Here is a 19,350-nt window from a genome sequence, read left to right as displayed (position 1 = left end):
ATAATAATTGTAAAAAGACTCTTAAGAAACAGAAAATAGTCATTTTGTAACTGAAAGAGGACATGAGAGTGATCAAAACAACACCTACAGGGGGCTTCCCTGGTGGTGCAGTGGTTAAGAACCCGCCTGCCAAGGCAGGGGACATGGGTTCGAGTCCTGGTCTGGGAAGATCCCACATGCTGCGGAGCAACTAAGCCTGTGCGCCACAACTACTGAGCCTCAGCTCTAGAGCCCGCAAGCTACAACTACTGAAGCCCACGTGTCACAACTACTGAAGCTCGCGTGCCTAGAGCCTGTGCTCCGCAACAAGAGAAGCCACCGCAATGAGAAGCCCGCCCACTGCAACGAAGAGTAGCCCCCGCTCTCCGCACCTAGAGAAAGCCCGCGCACAGCAACAAAGACCCAATGCAGCCAAAAATAAATACAAAAAAAAAAAAAAACCCAACACTTACAGTCCTTTTGTAAAGCAAAAGCCTAAGATATTCCATTTAAAACCAACGTTCCCTGGAAACAAGTACTTCTAAGTTTTTCTTTCACATCAATATCAAAACTCCCATAGTAGATAAGACAAACCAGCCATCAAATCACAGCTGACAAGTGACATGATCAAAGTAGAAAGTGGTTCCCAAATTATGTGTCAACTGTGTTCTGGAAGTAGAAAAAAGCAAACTCTTCCCCAGAGATGTCAATACCTGGGTGCAGCTTTACAATGAAACTTGGAAACCGATTTTGGACATTTTGCTTCTTCCTTAAGAGAAAGATGAGATAAAGGCTCACCTGAAGCTGAAGATAAAGGCTTCACCCGGAAAAGCCATACACCTAAAGGGGGACGTGCCACTTTGTGTGTGTATCTGTCAGCAGCTGCAATCTGAGTTCCCACTCATTTCAGCAATAAAGGAACTGGCTGGTCAGAGACCAGCGTGCTAACGACACTGGAGTCCGGGACCAGCAGACCAGTTGCTGTGTCTGCTAGCTGCCTTTGCTCTGATTGCTCCCAAATGTCTGCCCTGGATACAAGGGGGCCCATGCTGGACAGTGTCTTTGGATGAAGGCCAAGGCTCCAAAATGGCTATATCAAACGCACACACACAGACACACACATGCTCGCGCACCCTGATACACAATTTCACTGCTGCTGGGGCACTAGCAGTTCTTAGTACAACTGTTCTTTAGAAACAGTAAACATTCAGTCGAATGAAAGAAGAATACCACATTAGAAATCCAAAACAAAGTTCAGAAGCTCTAAGGAAATTCAGGAACTACATCACTTCTTGGACTTTCTAATTAGGATGACGTGGGGTTGTCAAGATTCAATGAGAGAGCTCTGTGAAGTGTGCCCAAACACACACTGATGTGTGAGATGCCCTGAGTGGAGGGGGACCAGCTCAGTAATTTGATGACTTAACCTGCCTCATTTTTTTTTTTCTAACCAGATTAGAATTGTTATCATAAAACAGGAGACACTCTGAGAATCAGAGATCTTCTAGAAGCTCAGAGAATCAGAGATCTCCTAGGAGCTCAGTGAGTGGCCAGTTATTATCAGTTGGGAAGTACTCCCCATGTGTTTGGCGGCATGAAGACCAGACATACTCACCACCTTGCACTCAGCTTCTGCAGGCATGGTACAACAGAAGACAGTTGGTAATATCTCAAATTCCAGAACCTACTAAAAAGCTAAAACTCACTCATATATTAACATCTGGGCTTTTAAACTGTAATTTTCTTCGTTTATTTTTCAAGTATGATAGACAAAATGGAGTCCATGGAGACTAGAAATCCCTGGTCAAAGCTGAAACCCTCCCTCTACCCAAGCCCTAGGAAACTTTAAGATGAACAGGGTCAGGGGAGAGTCAAATTTCCTCTACTGCTTTGCCTTTCACTAACTTCTCCTTCAGGCAGCTCTCTGGCTGGGGCTCAGCACCAAGCAGAAGAAACCATGGAGACGTGACTGCTTCTTTTATGTGAGACTAGTTGGCTGGTACTTCTACTAAGTTGTTGGAAAGCACACCCAGAAACCAGAAAACAACTTCTTTCTCTTTGCTTTCGTGCTGCACACACCCAAACAAAGCAAATGGAAAGGCTGAACAATGAGTACCGTTCATGTAGAGGCAGGATAAGAAGGCAGGAACGGGGGCTTCCCTGGTGGCTCAGTGGTGAAGAATCCGCCTGCCAATGCAGGGGATACGGGTTTGATCCCTGGTCCGGGAAGATCCCACGTGCCGCGGAGCAACTAAGCTCGTGTGCCACAACTACTGAGCCTGCGCGCCTAGAGCCTGTGCTCCACGACAAGGGAAGCCACAGCAGTGAGAAGGCTGTGCACCGAAACGAAGACCCAACGCAGCCGAAAATAAATAAATTTTTTTTAGAAAAGGCAGGAACAAACACTCAAGACTGCATTCTCCTGTGTGAATGTGGTCTTTAATCAGATTGAAGTCCCTCCCGCCCCACCTCCACCCTGTCTTCTGGGAACTCAGCCACCTGCCAGTTCCTAAAAGGACCCAGGCCCCATTCTGGCTCCAGATTCAGGTGAACCATTGCCCTGGGGGTTGCTACTCCCAACCCACAGGATGAAGCAAAATGGCATCAAGCCAATCAATGTGTCTCTCAAAGATCCCAGCATATTAAGACTACAGGGGAAATGGAAATGCATGATTTAAAAGCTTTTATTAAAATTATTTAAACCTAAACTGTGTTCTAGGAATATTTTTATTTCCTCTGGGTTATAAATTGGTCAAGTCAATTGTTTGCTCCCTTACTGCCATACATTTGGTTTTACACTGTTCAATCCTGGGGCTGCCCAAGACTCCCAGGGGCTGGCAGACAGATGTCTCTCCCGGAACAGCCAAGGGGGCTGGTGGCTCAGGGTCCCAGGCTGTCATTTAGCACCTTACTGACAATGACACAAAAACTCCTGATTTCTCATCCTTTTCAACAGTGGTAAGAATCTAAACTCCTGCCGACTTAACATACTATGGCACGTTCCCAATTACCCGTGGTAATGTGAGCAAACAGCCATGTCATTAATCCAAAAGGGCACTCTACACATCAGTTCACTGGCTTAGGAACACGTTATCATTTTTTTGTAGTTGTACCTCAGTTTAGTTTACTAGGGCTTTTTTTTTTTTTTTTTTTTTTTCTCCTCAGATGAACATTCACTCATTTACTGAAAGTCTGTTCCATGCCAGAAACCATGTGAGATTGGAGATGGTAGCAAAAAGAACTCACACACTGGGGGAAAAGACGTGTACAAACAAGTAAGTAAAGCTCACCACGGGCGCGTGCAGTGTGCTGTGTCAGCAGAGGGGCAGCAATTCGTTCCGCTGGAAAGCTGGGAAAAGGCTATGCTCCCAACACCCTCTCTTTCAGACAGTTTGTAAATAACAAGTGAAATGTTGGCTGAGTCTTAAATGAGGAAAAGGGATTCTAAAGCACCAACTCAAATGGAGAGGTGAAGGTGCCCAGCAAAAAGGAAAGAGCGTTGGGCACTGAGACGGGCAGCAACATCCAGGAGAAAGCCAGGCCGGTCAATAAACACATTCACCCGATAACTCGATGGGGCAGGTAACCACTTTACACCTTTCTTTTTTTTAATTTTTAATTTTTTTTTTTTTTTGGCTGTGCCAGGTCTTAGTTGCGGCACGTGGGATCTTTATTTTTTTTTAGTTGCGGCATGCAGGATCTTTTCGTTGCAGCATACGGACTTCTTTAGTTGCAGCATGCTGACTTCTCAGTTGCGGCACGCATGTGGGATCTAATTACCCTGACCAGGGATCGAACCCGGGCCCCCTGCATTGGGAGCGCAGAGACTTACCCACTGGACCACCAGGGAAGTCCCTTTACACCTTTCTTAGAGGAGCTGCCACCCTATATTTAAGGATTTTCTTTTTAATGCATGAGAACTTGGGGTGGTTATCAGAGTGCATTGCATGGCTGGAGTTTTCCCACAACCAGCCTGAACATGAGCAGATCCAGGAAGCAACCCCTTACCTGTACGAGGAGGAGCTCCTTGATGAGATGCAAAAACCACAGGCCAGCTGTGAACTCAAGAGTTTGCTTCCCAGTTTACCTGAAAAACAACAGGAGAGGGCCATTTCTGTTAACTTGGAATAGCCAGTCTTTTAACAGCCCCAGTAGAGACCTGCAGACCCTGCCTAAGGCTCCTTGGTCTCAAAGCAGAAAACCTGGCCAGCGTCACTTGGCCAAGGGGTTGGATCAGAGAAGTGGGTGAGAATCCTGGTGCTTAACTCGGAGGGTAATGGTAAGCCAGGCACTTAATCTACCTGTGTCTTGGTTTCCTCCCCGCCATAGCTATCTCACAGAATGATCAAGAAGGCCTTCGATATGCCGGGCACCATGCCAAGCCTGGAGTCATGTGAATGACCACGTCATGGGTTCCCCGCCCTCAGGGAGCCGACAGTCCACAAAGACAGAGAAGTAAATGGGTGGTAATCATGACCTTGACGCAACTGAGAGAAGTTGAAGTGAGGAAAATACAAGGTGACGTGGAGCCTTTGCAGAGGCACCAGCTGACCCCAGGGAGGTCAAAGGGAGCTCCCCAGAGCAGGTGATGGCTAAGCTGAGGTCTCATAAGCAAGAGGTGGCCAGACTACGAGCATACCAGGCAGAGGAAACAGCACAACGGATACCCAGGAAGCAAGAACACAGTAAGCTGACAAGAAAAAGGAGTATTTCAGAGGCCGAGAGGGAGACTGGCAGTCATTTTAGGAGAGTTTGGACTTTCTCTTAAGGCCGACGGCAAGCCCATGAAGGGTCTCCTGTAGGAGAGTGGCGTGGTCCAGAAAGTTTTCTGCAACATCAGAGAGAAGGGATTGCAAGGGGGCAAGGAATGCCCCCCTCAGCTACCCCAAATGCCACATCCCTGGTCTTCTGTGGGAACGACCAGGAGAGAAGGCCCCAGGGTAAGAAGACAGGGCTAGGGCTCCCTCCAGTGAACCACAGCTTCTCAACTACAGGTTCCTCCGGCATTAAGTGATTCCACCCAGGCAGACACGCCATCAGGAGCAGAGTCTGCCTGTGCCAACACACCCTCCTCCAGAAGGTGGAGGAGTGCCTGGTGTCACGGTGCTTCTCAACTTGTGCTCTCCAGACCAGAGGCATCAGTACCACCTGGGAACGTGTTGGAGATGCAAATTCTCGGCCCACCCCAGACCTAGTGACTCAGAATCTCCAGGAGCGGGGTCCAGCCAGTGTGTGTTTTAACCAGACTCCAGGTGATTCTGATGCTTCCTAAAGGCAGCAAGCACTAAGTGGGGGCAGTGCCAGCACGGGGGTGGCAGTGAGTAGAGTACAGGGTACAGAGATAGCCCCGTCTGATACCCCAACAGCACCTCCGTGCTCAAGGCCTCACACTCTACAGGGACTGTGATGTCCATTTATGCTTAAAAGGAAATACACAAAACTTTTTTGGGGGTGGGTTTTTTTTCCTTTGGTTTTTTGGCCGCACCGCGAGGCATGCGGGATCTTAGCTCCCCAACCAGGGATCGAACCCGTGCCCGCTGCAGTGGAAGTGTGGAATCTTAACCACTGGACCACCAGGGAAGTCCACACAATGCTGTTTTTATCGATACTTAGAAATGATGCTAGCCCTGTGGACCATGCGGAAGAGTACACGGGCCCACCTCTGGAGTGGGGATGTAGTACTTCGGGAGAATTTCATTTCCCTAAGAAATGCCCCATCCCTTTCTGTGGCCCTCCTTTATTTCAGAATAGACAAAGGAAACTCCAGCTTCAGGAACAGGGACAATGTTTCTCCTCCCCCCCAGATACAGAATCTGACCACTCCAGAAAAAAAACAATGAAGCCATCCAGAAAGCGCCCATGGTTTCATTGAAGGGTCAAGTTTCTTTCTGGAGTGGGTCAGTTTGTAAAAGTTCCCAGAGTTGTGGTCCCTGGGATGTACTTGTGTGTAACTTCTCTGTTCGTCAAGCAGTGGCAAAAAGACTCTCCCCACCATCTCCACGCTATTCTGAAAACACCCTAGAGCACTCAGACAAGCTTCAGCTGGACACCAGAATGGCCAAGTTCAGAGTTTCTTTCAGCCAGCTAAGAGCTGAGAAATTCTTTAAAATGTAAATATTTTTTTTCAGCTATGAGAGAGAAACCATGCCCTAAAGCACTTTCTAGGTGGCATGAGGTCTCAGAAGAGTCAAGCCCTCCTCAAAACTGACTGGGAGGGCTTCCTTGGTGGCGCAGTGGTTGGGAGTCCGCCTGTCGATGCAGGGGACACAGGTTCGTGCCCCGGTCCGGGAGGATCCCACATGCCGTGGAGCAGCTGGGCCCGTGAGCCATGGCCGCTGAGCCTGCACATCCGGAGCCTGTGCTCCGCAACAGGAGAGGCCACAACGGTGAGAGGCGCACGTACCACAAAAAAAAAAAAAAAAAAAAAAAAAAAAAACTGACTGGGAAAAGGCCCTTAGTGGAGAAGGAAAGGTTTCTGCTGCTGTCCAAGTTCTCCTGATAAGCAGGTAAAGAAACTGGATCATTTCCTGAGCTTCTCTCTCAAAATTAAATAGACTAAAAAAAAAAGAGCAACATAATCCCAAGCACAATTACGGTGTTTAACCTTAACTTTCATATCTAGATCACCTGGCTTTTCATTACAACTGGTCAGGTATACGTGAAATGGCCACACTAGATAGAAAGAAGTATGATAGATAGAAGCCAGATGCATCATCAAAGATATTAAAGCCCCTATTACACAGCGTGCGCGTGCCAACACACACACACACACACACACACACTAAGTGAATGAGAATTAGTTCTGCCTAGTGCCCCCCGCCACCAGGTATCCTGGGCTCCTCCGGACATCTGAGCTATCCTCGGTGGCCCTGCCCCAGCCCTGACCTCACAGTGCCCACACTTCACCCATCACAGTCCACTCTCTTCATACCCTGATCTTTGCTAGCATTTTATGAAATTCTTCCTGTTAAGTCCTAAGTAACTAATGTAGTGCCTGTTCTATGGATGCTTACATGTTGAATAAGAGGTTTAAAGAGAACCATTTCGCCCAAATTCCTCTAATGGTAAAATTTTAGGCACAACAATAAGTGAATTCCAGCTTTTCGCTACAGAGCCCCTTCCACACACCTCCAATCCCATCACACTGACCACTTCCCGCTTCATTTGTTTCGTAAGTGGCAGCTTATAAAAAACACCTCCACCTCCTAGGATGGAGGTGAGATGGATCCTGCAGTTGTAAAAATGGAGGTAAATGTTGAAACAATGACGTGCAAAGTCCATCTCCTCCATCTGTCAATTCACCTGTGTCAGAACCAAACTGCCTCTGGAGGATGAGGATCCCATCCTCCATCCATTTCTGGTCAGCGCTAACTTAGGAAGCGCTGTGTCTCCAGTGTCTGAACCCAAGCAGGGGAGAGAGTGGGAGAAGTCAGCCTCAAGACATCCCTTTCTCTGCAGAGGCCCAAAGCGTACAGCCCAGTATCTCCAAGAATGCCCCAAAGCGCTTAATAATCAGTGTCTGTAAAACCTTCCTAAATATAACGGCTTCAGAACTGGCTCTTACACTGTTGACAAGGGACTCTGATTTGGTCCCATCCAAGATAAAAAAAGAGCCTTTCTGTAAGAATGAAAACATGAGTCAAGATAAAAATTGAAGTGGGTCCAATGGGACAAAAGCCAGCCCTTCACAACCAAGTATCTAAGAGGCCAAGAAAAGAACAGGTAAAGGTGCCCCTCAGACATGGCTGATAACACAGGCTCAGATGGACAGGTTTCTAAATTGCTGTTTCTCGAAAATGGTGTTTCTAGAACATGCCCAATTATAAAAACCATCCAGACACTTTGTTTAAAAAATTCAGATTCCCAGGACCCACACCAAACCTATGAGGTCAAAACTCCAGGGCAGGGTCTGAGAACACATAGGTCTAACCAGCACCCAGCACAGGGTCAGGCAAGTTTCAGAAACAACGTTCCAAAGGAAACAATATGTAACTTTTTAAAACGTTGCAGTCACATAACTTCAAAGTGATAGGGTCTGTGTGAAAAGGCAGGCTTAACTGGAGGAAGTCAGAGCCTTCTTTAAGTAGTTAAAATTATGGAATATAATCATCAGGTAATGAGGAAGTCAATTTGATTAAAATGTAGCAAAAACAAAACCTCTCCCTTCAGCTTAACCATATTCCACCTGGAAGACCTCCCATGACCTCCCTCCCTGCCCTAAGGATGGAAGGGAATCCCCGAGCACAGCTGCTCCTTGGGGCTGTTACAGGCCGGAATGGCAGTGACAGGGTTGAGAGCCCTCAGAGTTATCCCAATAAAGACAGTCCCAAGGAGCAGGCAGCAAACTCTAAACCAGACCCTGCAGGTGCCCTCCTGGTGTCAGCCTTTACACGTCTGAGTCTCCGCCTGACTAACCCGTAGCCTCAGTCGTGTCCCAGTCTATGTGAGGCCTTGCTCCACAGGACCAGCGGCACCAGCCTCACAGGGAGCCTATCAGCGATGCAGAAGCCCAGGCCTGCTTCATCAGAATCTGCCATTTCACAGGATTCCAGATCATTCCTGTGCACCTTCCAGCATGAGAAGCCCTGCTTTAAGGCACGGAGAGCGCCACCACGGGGAGACTCTCACCCCACCTGTACAGCCACCAGCTCACCAGCTCACCCACTGCGACCCCACACTCTAAGAGGCCTTCTTCCCTCACAATCCTTACACAAGTCTTCTCAGACTTGCTTTGTCTTGGAGCCAAATCACCATCAGCGGGGCCCAGTGACAGCTGACAATCCAAAGCCCCACCTTAGGGAGTTAAAAGGAGGCGGTAAGTACTGATGTCTCTCACATTCTCCTCCGGCTCCTCTACCTATCAGGCAGGAATATGGACCCCACGAGCACAAATCAGTGAGGGGGCAGGAATATGGACCCCACGAGCACAAATCAGTAGAGAAGATCCAAAGTCAAACAATACTACGGAATGCTGGCTCGCTCTCCGCCAGCACCATGTTAATGAGGTCGAGGTCACGAGTATGATTAGCTTCCTCGGGTATTGGGGCACAGACTCCAACCCTCTGCCCTCTAGCTGCCTGCAAAGGCTGACACGCCCCTGGTTACTAATAGGAGAATGACTGGAGAGGCTGAACAGAGCATCGGCAGAAAAGGACTCAAAGAACTTGGATGACTGGTGAGCAGAATGGATTGAAGAACAGTACTCAGCCCAGAGGGGTGGCTGACATGACAGATGACTGGTGAGAATTCAAAATCAGTCCGATGGGCTGAACAACACACACCTGGATGAGAAAGCTGAAATTTGACAGGAAGAAGTGGGAAGTTCTACGGCCAAGATTTTAAAAATCAAATACACATATGTAAGCCAGAGGAAATCTAACCTGACGACAGTTCTTGTTTTAAAATGTTTAAAACTTTTTTAAAACATGTAAGTTTTGTTGACTAATGTAGTTGCTAAGAAAGCTAACATACTTAGGGTCCGTGAGTCTAATTTCCAGACCAAGGGGAACAGTGGTCCCTGTGTAGCACAGCTGACCAGACTATCCTCAACAGTCCCCCAGCCACCTGTCCACACAGGTGTATACACAACCCGTCCCATCTCTTCATCACTACCACCACTTGTGTTCTTATTATTCAGTATGGCCTCTGCACCCAGCTACCGTTCTTTTTGGCTTTGGATTATAGTTTAAACATTCCCCACATCAGCTTAGCTCCCTTTAAGGCTGCCTTTTCTTTACTAATCAAGAAAAGAACAACAGACCCGAGCACAAATTGGAAAAAACACATTTAAAAAAAAACAAAAAAAGACAAGACAACCTAAGCAACCCATTTACCAAAAGGATTCAAACCCAAAAGACCTATAGTCACCTGTGTAAGCTGGCACCCTAGGCCGCATATTACAGCACGGATCTGTGCAGAATGGTAATCAGGTTGGTAAATTATGAGCTTCCAGCACAGAAAAGCCCTGAAATGGCTACAATACGAATGAGCAAATGACAGAGTAAATATCTGTTTAGACACACTTCCCTGGGCAGAATCATCTTCTAGGAATGGACAGTTAGCCATTAAAAAAAAAAAAATGTGATTATTACATTGTTTTTCAAGTTGTGAGCCGTGTTTTCCTTACGTGTATATTTCACATACAAAGGGTAGCCATTTACAAACACCAAAACACCAATTACTGGTGAAGTCTGTAGTTGCGAGACTGGCCAGTCTATTATTTTTAATTTCAGAAAACTTGATCCCTATGGGTGAGAGAAAAGTTATAAATTTTTAAGAGGTTAATTTGTCCTGAGTAATAAGTGTGTCATGCACCACTTATCTGAAGATTAAATGTGGCTACTGTCTATGCAGTTACAGGCATCTTTAAACAACTGGCTAACTGCCTCAAAACTGGAAAACAACATGTGAAATTCAGCCCAACTGCAGCCTGCCCCAGGAGAAAGGAAGCTTGAACTCCAGGTGCCCTTGACAACACAGCTCAGTGTGGAAAGAGAGAAATTGCTGAACAATAGAATCAGTAGAGAAAAGAGAGTCCCTCTGATTTTCCGGGAATGTGGGGAGGTTGATGCTAAAGGGATATTTAAGATCTCACTGCTGGTTTGAATTCTACTGAACACTGAAACAACTGAAAACAAGAAAAGAAAAAAAAACTTCCATGTGAGTATAGTATATTTTTATAGATATTTAATTAGGTACATATCAATCTGACAGAGGTTTACACATTTAGATATAGAAGTGAAACACCTCTCAGATCACACTTAACAGTGTTTATGAAAACATATAAAGTGTACCGACAGGAAGGAGTGGGTCCTTCCCTATTGTTGGGAGGAAGCTGCCCCATTCTGGCTCTGGGTCACAGGATTATTATAAAGCACAGAAGGAAACAGGTTCCCCCTTCTTCCTTCTCCCTGTGGAGGACCCATAGGACCAGCAGGCCCCGGCCATCCCCCGCCCCCAGCCAGATCACTTCCCTCCAAGCTGGCTGGCTTGTGGAAGAGAAGCACGCCCAGCGCACTGCTTTCCCAGCGCAGGCACTTCTAAACAAAAAAGAGAGCTTCTTGGGTTTATGGAGCTCCTTCGCACAAAGAGTTTGCTTCTCCAACTAGAATGCGTGCTCTGTGAGTGGAGAGGCCTACTCTTGGTTCTTGCTATGCTCCCAGAGGCCAGAACAGAGCCTGGCCCATGGAAGAGGCTCCATGGGTTACATTCCTCCACAACTACATTTACAACAAATAGGAATTTCAAGTCTTTTTAAAGACAGAGACCTGCTTTGCCATGGATGTAGCACAGATGTAAGGAGGTGTATGGTGCTGTGGCCAAAACTGCTGATACAGTTTTGCACAAAAAAAGAATGGAAGAAAACACCAACAACTGTTTTGTTCTGGTTTTTCAAGTAACATCTACGTTTTAAAAATCTGAAAAGCAGAAAAGTAAAGAAAATAGTCACCTGTAACCCCACGAGTCCAAAATAACCAGTCAGAATTTTAGCCTACATCCTTGCAGTCTGTCTAGGCTACCAGTTTTCCTTTCAATGGCAGATCAGTTAGGCAGGCAAGAGCAAGGCGAGGCATTATTGCTGGTTACACAGACTAATGATGATTAATAATTCCCACTGGCCGTACCCTAAATCCACAACAGTAAGAGGAGTAAGGCTGTACACAAATCAAGTAGCATGTCTGCCCTTTAACAGGCATTCACTGGGGCCTACTTTGCACACGTTTTTTTATTCCACAAATGAATGAAATTCAAATTAACAGCCCCTTGAGGGCCATATGGTAACTTCAAAAAAGAAGGCAGATAAGCCTTGTCCCTGGTGGAAACGAAAACACTAGTTCTCCAAGTACAAGTTCTCAAGGTGCCTACAGACTGGGTTCCTAGGAAAAGCCCTCCTCCTGGCTTGCAGATGGCCACAGTCTCACCATGGTGGAGGGAGCATGCTCCAGACTCTCTCCCTCTTCTTAGAAGGACACTAATCCCGTCATGGGGGCTCCACCCTCATGACCTCATCTAAACCTAATTACCTCCCAAAGATGCCCCCTCCAAATACCATCACAATGGGGATTAGGGTTTCTATTTAGGAATTCGGGTAAGAACACAGTCTGTCCAGAATACGTAGATGTGTTGGGGGTGGAGGAGGATCAATGTTATCAGTTGTACATCCTAGCTATTAAAAATGTTCAGGGCTTCCCTGGTGGCGCAGTGGTTGAGAGTCCGCCTGCCGATGCAGGGGACACGGGTTAGTGCCCCGGTCCAGGAAGATCCCACGTGCCACGGAGCGGCTGGGCCCGTGAGCCATGGCCGCTGAGCCTGCATGTCCGGAGCCTGTGCTCCGCAAAGGGAGAGGCCACAACAGTGAGAGGCCCGCGTACCACAAAAAAAAAAAAAGTTCAGAGCCATTCTATGTACATTCCTCTAAATTATCTCAGTTCAAAACAATAAACAGGTCTCACAAGTCGGCAAAATAACACCAGTAGGAGTCTGATCATTGAAGGCCAGGGTCAGGGGCTTGATTACCCCGTTAGTCCCGTTGAAAGGATGAAAGAGAAAAATTCAGTTACAAGGACACAGATTACTCTCACCCTGAGCACTATTCAGTAAACCTCAAGAGACCAGCCAACCACTTGCTGCTACTGTAAAAATAACTCCATCTTTCATCTCCAGCTCCAGACCTCTCTTCCTGCCTGTGGATCCAATGCTCTGCTGGGCATCTCTCCCTGGGCGCCTCACAACTCAGCTGTGGATTCAACTCAACTCGTTACTCCTCACCATCTCCCCAAACTGAGGTTCCCATAGCTGCTTAACTCAGTGAAAGGCGCCATGACCCACTCCAGTCACCCTGGACTCCCTCTTACTAAGAGCCCACCCATGGGACATGACCGAGGAAGTGCGGTCAGCCTCTCCAGGTCTCTCCTGCTCTCCCTCACCAAGTCCCACCGGGATTCCTGTACTAACCTCCCGGCTCACCTGCTATCCCCGGCCCTGGCCTCCTTGTCACTGAGCCCACCTAGAGTTCCTTCTAAAGCACAATATGATCAGGTCAATCACCTGCTGCAAGTTCCCCGTCTTCCACACAGGTTTCGAGATGAAGTTCAGACTCCTCAGCTCAGCACCCAAGACCCAGCACCCTCAGGGACTTCCCTACGCCACGCTGCCTCTAGTCCAAACAGCTACTCTCAGTGCCCTGTTGACCTTATACCATTTCGAGCCTTCTAGACTCCAAACATAATGCATTCTTACTGTACCAGGTATTACTGTAACCTTAAAAGTAATGGGGAAAAAAAAACCTTGAGGGACTAAGTCTCCACTCTGCCCTTTACTCTCGAGCCCACCTCCTACAGCAAAGGGTCCAGTATTTTAAGTACTAGACCAGACTCTTTCCTGGGCACAATCTGGGTTTTATAAGCTGATGATCAGATCTGACCTCTGATTCCTTCTTTGCCTTTCTAAGGCTGTGAAGTCTCACTTCGGAGAAAAACCCATTTGTTCTCGTGGCACTTTGACTGGTGATTCTACTCAAACAGGACACATGCTTTATTATAAAGCACAGAAGGAAACAGGTTCCCCCTTCTTCCTTCTCCCTGTGGAGGACCCATAGGACCAGCAGGCCCCGGCCATCCCCCGCCCCCAGCCAGATCACTTCCCTCCAAGCTGGCTGGCTTGTGGAAGAGAAGCACGCCCAGCGCACTGCTTTCCCAGCGCAGGCACTTCTAAACAAAAAAGAGAGCTTCTTGGGTTTATGGAGCTCCTTCGCACAAAGAGTTTGCTTCTCCAACTAGAATGCGTGCTCTGTGAGTGGAGAGGCCTACTCTTGGTTCTTGCTATGCTCCCAGAGGCCAGAACAGAGCCTGGCCCATGGAAGAGGCTCCATGGGTATTTGCTGAATGACTGGATAAAAGAATGGATGGATGAGCAAACAGGCATTCCTCCCAGATTAGAAAAGAAATATACAGCATAGTTCCCCAGCTCCAAAAACTACTGTTTTGCTAAGAATGCCTTTTGTTCATTCTGCAGCTAGGTACAACCTTAGGAAAAACTGGGCAATGTTCCATTAACCCCAAGACATACTATAAAGGTGCTTTTTGGAATAAATTCTAGAGATCAGGTATTTGCTTACTATTTGTATTTTTCTAAGAGCAGTAAACACTAAGAAAACACTGCTTTAGAATTCCCAAGAGAGACACCATGTCCACCACTCAAGTTTTCTCTTTTTTCTTAAATAAAATGTCGATATTGACTTTGGTGGGACCTGGAACCTGAGAAGGTGCCTTTGCAAGGGGGCAGTGAGGCTTGGAATTACAGGCCACACCTGTGCTTAGGTCCTCAGACCCACACGGAGCCTGCACTACACATTCCCCACAGCTGGAGTCCCAGAAAAGGCTGACTAGAGGGGCCAAAAAGATGCAGCCTACAAGTTCTAGAAAGATCAAATATTTCTGAGTGTGGGCTGCTGGGGGCACAGGGACAGCCTCAACTAAGGGTCGACCATCGGCCGACCTAAAATCAGCAGTCGCTCAAAGTCAGCTCCCCTTGCAGCCCGGCTCTCTGAATGGCACTGCTCTCTCCCGAGCATTTGAAATACTTGACAACCATCATCAACATTTTCTGAGCACTTACCCAGCGTGAGGGACCACCCTAAGTTCTATGCAAAAGTACATAATCATAGTTAACCTTCCAGGTGATTCTTTGACTTGAACTTTATTACCATCATTTTACAGACACAGAAACCAAGGCTGAGAGAAATTAAGTAACTTGTCCCAGGTTTAGGTAGTAAGTGACACCTCTGGAAACTCAACAGTCCCAATTTTGGGTCTCCTACATTTTGGTCTCCTATTTTGTCAATTCTTTGCAATAAAGAAGTTGAGAAGTTGTATGTGCTGTCCATTAAAAATGGATACTTTTCTATATATTTTCTATCTTCTCCTACTATGGACTTTTCCTCCCCGCCCTGCCCAAACACTACATGCAGTAAAATCTCTTTAATTCGTCAGTCCACACATCTGAGCCCATCCACATGCATAAAGAGCATATATTACTTTTTCCACAAGGCACCGTTTTGCTCTAATCCATAAAGATTCATTTTCCTTCCTATAGACAAATTACTGGTTCATGTCTCGCGACTCAAATTATATTATATTGAAGAATGCTCATTTGCAGTGTAATTATTCTTCTTAATTGGACTGCTCTGAAGACAAATGATTTCCCCTCCCTAACCCTATCAACTCCTGCACCACACGCTGTCTTTTTTCCTGGCATAAAATGTTTGCTGCACCCTTTGCAAACACACCACAACAATCCACACTATCTGCTCCCTGTGTGACCACTTAGGGAAAATATTATCATGACGTTGGTTTTTATCTGGTATTACCTCAAACTCCTCCAGTATTATTTCATCAGAATCAGATCTCTGACAAAGATTAATAACAAGTCTATCACAGTATGACAGCAAAAAGAAGTGAGAATCTTGGGTTTTCTTTTCCCTATCTGCAAAAACATTTAATCTCCCCACCAGCACGTGTTCCCTATCTCTTACATTTGAAAAGGAGAAGTCGTTTTTTAAAGAGGACCAGTAGAAAAGAGGAATATCCGGGAAAGAGCAACGCCAGAGAAATTCGCATCCATCATCACTTAAACCTGGCGCGGGTGGAGCTCTCTCAGGCGAATGGGCGAAGCAAAAGCAACGTGCGGAGGAGAAACGTCCCTCGGAACTCGGTTACTCAGGTTTAACTCTCCGCACCAGGCTCTAACAGCTCCCCCTCTCCCTCCCGCCCACACCTCTCCCCGCTCGGGCTCCAGCACACACACGTCTACAGAGGCCGCTTTGCGATTTCAGACAGAAGCTCTCCGTTTACTTGTGGGTCGCTGATGGCAACCTACAGGAACGCACACACAGTAGAAAACGCGCTAAATACAGGAAATGGCCCAGGTGGGAGTGAGGGTGGGGGTGGGATGGGGGGGTGAGACTTTACTCCCACTGAGGAAACAGCTCAAGGATTCTCATAAAACTCACGACCCTCCTGAAACGGGAGAAAAAGTGAACAGGATTGAAGAAAATGCTTTCGCCCTTCAGAGTTCAAAGGACACCAGACCGCTGAATGAAAGAGGAAAAAGGACACACACACAACTCTGTGCCTTAAAAACGTCCGGAAACACAGTTCCCCCCCCCCCCCGTCCTTCACCCCATCCCTCGGGTTCAACCCACTCAAGCCAGATGTGGTCTTCCCTGTCCACGCCCACCTCCTCCTCCTCCAGCCCGCACCCCCAATCCCTGCGCTGCCCACAAAAATGCAGCCCAGATCTGAGAAGCCGCTGACGTCTGTGGCCGGCGTGACCCACACGCCACAGACCAGGCCCCGCGGGGGCGACCGCGGGGCGGCCCCCGGGCGCGGTACCAGGCGCGCTGAGCCCCGCGCCAAGCTGCGCCCGGGACCCGAGCGCCGGTCGCAGTCCGCCGGCGGTGGCGAGAGAGCTGGGCCCGCGCTGGCTTCCCGGCAAATCGTCTTTCCAGGCACAACTTTTTTCCACTTCTGCTGCGGGCGACCACGGCGACCAGAGCCGAAGCGGCGCTCCCTCCCGTTCCCAGCGTCCAGCACCAGTCCCGCCAGCTCCTCCCCGTCCCGGTCCTCCCTCCCCTCGGGCGCCGGTAAGAAATTCCCGCGCCGGCCGCCGCGCACGCAACCCGGACTCCGCTGGTCGCCGACGGCTCCGCGAGCCCCGCGCCGGGTGCCCTACCTGGCGGAGGCTGCGGGCTTTCCCTCCGCAGAGCGCGCGGGCCCGGCGACCTCAACTCAGCCGGTCCCGCCTCGGCGATCCCGGCTCCGAGCCCGCAGCCTTCCCCAAGCCGGGGTTTACCGTTACGCCTCCTCGCAGCCACCTCTGTCTCTCTCTCTCTCGCTCTCTCTTTCTCTGGCCCGGCCGGCCACTCGGGGAAGGAGGAGGAGGAGGGAGGGGAGGGGAGAGGAGAGGAGGCGGCGAGAGGAGGGGGCGATTGAGGGAGGGGAGAGGGTCCCCGGGCAGGGGAGGAGGAGGAGGAGGAAGAAGAGGAGGCGAGGAGAGAGCGCCGACCTCGGCCGCTGCCGGGGCTAGCACGCAGGAAGGGGAAAGAGGGGCGGGGGCAGAGAAAGAAAGAGGCCGCCGAGCCTCCCTGCCCAGGACCCGGCCCCGCGCCGCTGCCCAGTCACCATCGCCGCCGCGTCCCGCTCTCGGGCGGCGTCGGGGGGAGGGGTCGGGGCCCGGGGCTCTCCCGGCGCGGCGCGCGGGGCGGGGCGGGCGGCCTGGGACGCGGCGGGGGCGGGCGGACGAGGCCCGGCCTCCGGGGGAAGTGTCCTGCGGGGCCCGGGAGGGTGTGGGCGAAAGGGGATCCCCGAGAGGAGGGGCGGAGGCCCGGGGGCCTGGGAGCCGGTCTCTGCGCCCGCCGGGCGGCGGCAGCGTCTCCCGGAGTCCCGCCAGAGTACCCCGCGCCGCGCGGGGGAACCTCCGAGCACAGTTCCGGGAAATCGTCTTCGGAGCCCGGAGAGCGCGCACCGCCCGGCCGGGGAGGCGGGGAACGGCGAAGTCGGAGTCGGGGGTGAGAGCCCGGACTCTTTCGGCGGAGAGCGTGCTCGGCAGCGCCCGGAGCGGTTCCCCAGGCGGGGGCCCGAGCGGGAAGAATGTCCAACCGCTGGTCCTGGAGAATCCAAAGCGGGAGGGTGGGCTGGGGGTGCCTGGACCCCCCATCCTCGCCTTCCTCGCCCGGAGTCGAGGCTCCGGGCGTAAATTTCCTCGCCCTGAGAGTCTCTAAGAAAGGAAACTCAGTGCGAACAGCCGCGAAGAATATACGTAAATTGATTGCTTGGAATCCTGAAACATCTTCCCCTGAACTTAAAATATGGTTTCGGGGTGAATTTCTAAGGCACTTTAGCTAATAGTCTGGAAAGGCATCTTTGCCCAGAGAGGAGACTCACTAACTGGCCCCCACCGCCCCCGGGGGGGGAGCAAAGAACCCAGAGTTAAATGGCCACGGATTAAGGTGACAAGATTCCTTGTGATTTCAACGTCGGGACACAGCATTTAGCCAAGCAAACCCTTCTCGTGTTTTTTTCCTGGCAAACTTGCTCCTGCCCCCAGCTTCTCAGCCTCTCGTCTGGGTCACCTGTAGCCGCTAGTCGCGTGAACTCAGACCCTAGCGGTCAGTTTGGGGCCTCTCTCCTCCACTGCCAATAGCCGCTCCCATTGATTCTTTAAGGTCCTTCCAATTGCCCCGTCCTTTCCAAGCCCACTGCCACCTTCCTGATTCTCACTGATTCGGGACTTCATAGCTTCAGTGACCTCCTCCCTGGTTCCCTGCTTTGTCCCTCGTTGTACTGGCATCCATCTGCACACGCCTAGCCTGCACGCTAATGGTTCTAGAACACCGCTTTGACAGGCTACTTCCTGTTCTAGAAGCTCTAGGAGGCACTTTGCCACAGAAAATTATGAATTACTTAAAAACTTTTCCATTCAAAGCCATCCACCTACCCACTTCTTGGAGCCTGGCACTCTCACCAGCGTGGGGGGATCCTCCCCTCCCCCCGAAGGTTCCATACTGTATGAAACATGGGAGGTGGTGATGCTCTCTTGCCAGAACTGGAATGCTGTCTTTCATCTTCTCCCACAGCCAAATCCCACTTATCTTCGTTGAAAATGAAGTTTGTAGTACAACATTTCTTCTATAAAAGGATGTGTGTGATCTTCCCACTTTTGAAATCGTGCACTAGAAATAACAAAGCTTATGGGGAGAATAGGATAAGAAACAAACAACTCAGAAGTTATGTAACACTGCAACCAGAGCACCAGCAAAAACAGTAACCATTCCAAAAAACATGCTAGCAGAGTTTAAGAGCCACGTTCAATTCCTAATAAATATTACAGTAAATATAAATATAGGACTTTACCTTTATAAAAAGATGGAAGTAACTGATGAAGAGATTGGAAGGAGAGTTGTTTGAGGCTGCTGAGTTAGGAAGATAAGCACAAAATGTACAAGTAAGAGGTGAATTCACCCCTCCCAAGTGAGAGCTCATGGTCAAACCAATCCAAGAGAAAGAACATAGAGTGAATGAACATCGGTTATAGCACTGTGTGTCCTCCCCAACTGGCATTCTGCTGTGTTTTGTTTGCAGCTGCTGTTTCTTGATGGTGCAGAATATTAAGGTGCTGGCAACAATTAAATATGAACCAACATAACCACTGCATTTTACTAATATCCTTTCCCTACACATCAGCCATGAATGAGTTAATTTCTGTTACACATGCTTTCATTACACAAACATGCTGGTAACAGAGTAGACTGTACTGTACTGAATTCCATGCTTAGAAAATAGATTCTACTTCATTCCACACATCTGTTGAGCA

At 49.1% G+C, this 19,350-nt stretch overlaps 1 protein-coding gene across 4 annotated transcripts in view; it reads right to left on the bottom strand.

The window, feature by feature from the left end:
* Window positions 1-17,190, bottom strand: part of LHFPL2 (LHFPL tetraspan subfamily member 2) — a 184,040-nt gene extending 166,850 nt beyond the window's left edge. For 3 of the 4 annotated variants that reach the window (XM_032625474.1, XM_032625466.1, XM_032625467.1), the window contains exons 1-2: window positions 16,711-17,190; window positions 3,988-4,066 (exon numbers count right to left, since the gene is read on the bottom strand). The gene's annotated coding sequence lies outside the window, so the exon portion shown is untranslated. The remainder of the gene's footprint in view (window positions 1-3,987; window positions 4,067-16,710) is intronic. The other variant, XM_032625468.1, reaches the window with a different exon arrangement.
* Between the last annotated feature and the right edge of the window lie 2,160 nt (window positions 17,191-19,350).

Source organism: Phocoena sinus, chromosome 3 (assembly GCF_008692025.1).
Source record: "Phocoena sinus isolate mPhoSin1 chromosome 3, mPhoSin1.pri, whole genome shotgun sequence".
NCBI classification, from domain to species: Eukaryota; Metazoa; Chordata; class Mammalia; order Artiodactyla; family Phocoenidae; genus Phocoena; species Phocoena sinus.
This window is presented reverse-complemented; position numbering and strand designations above follow the sequence as displayed.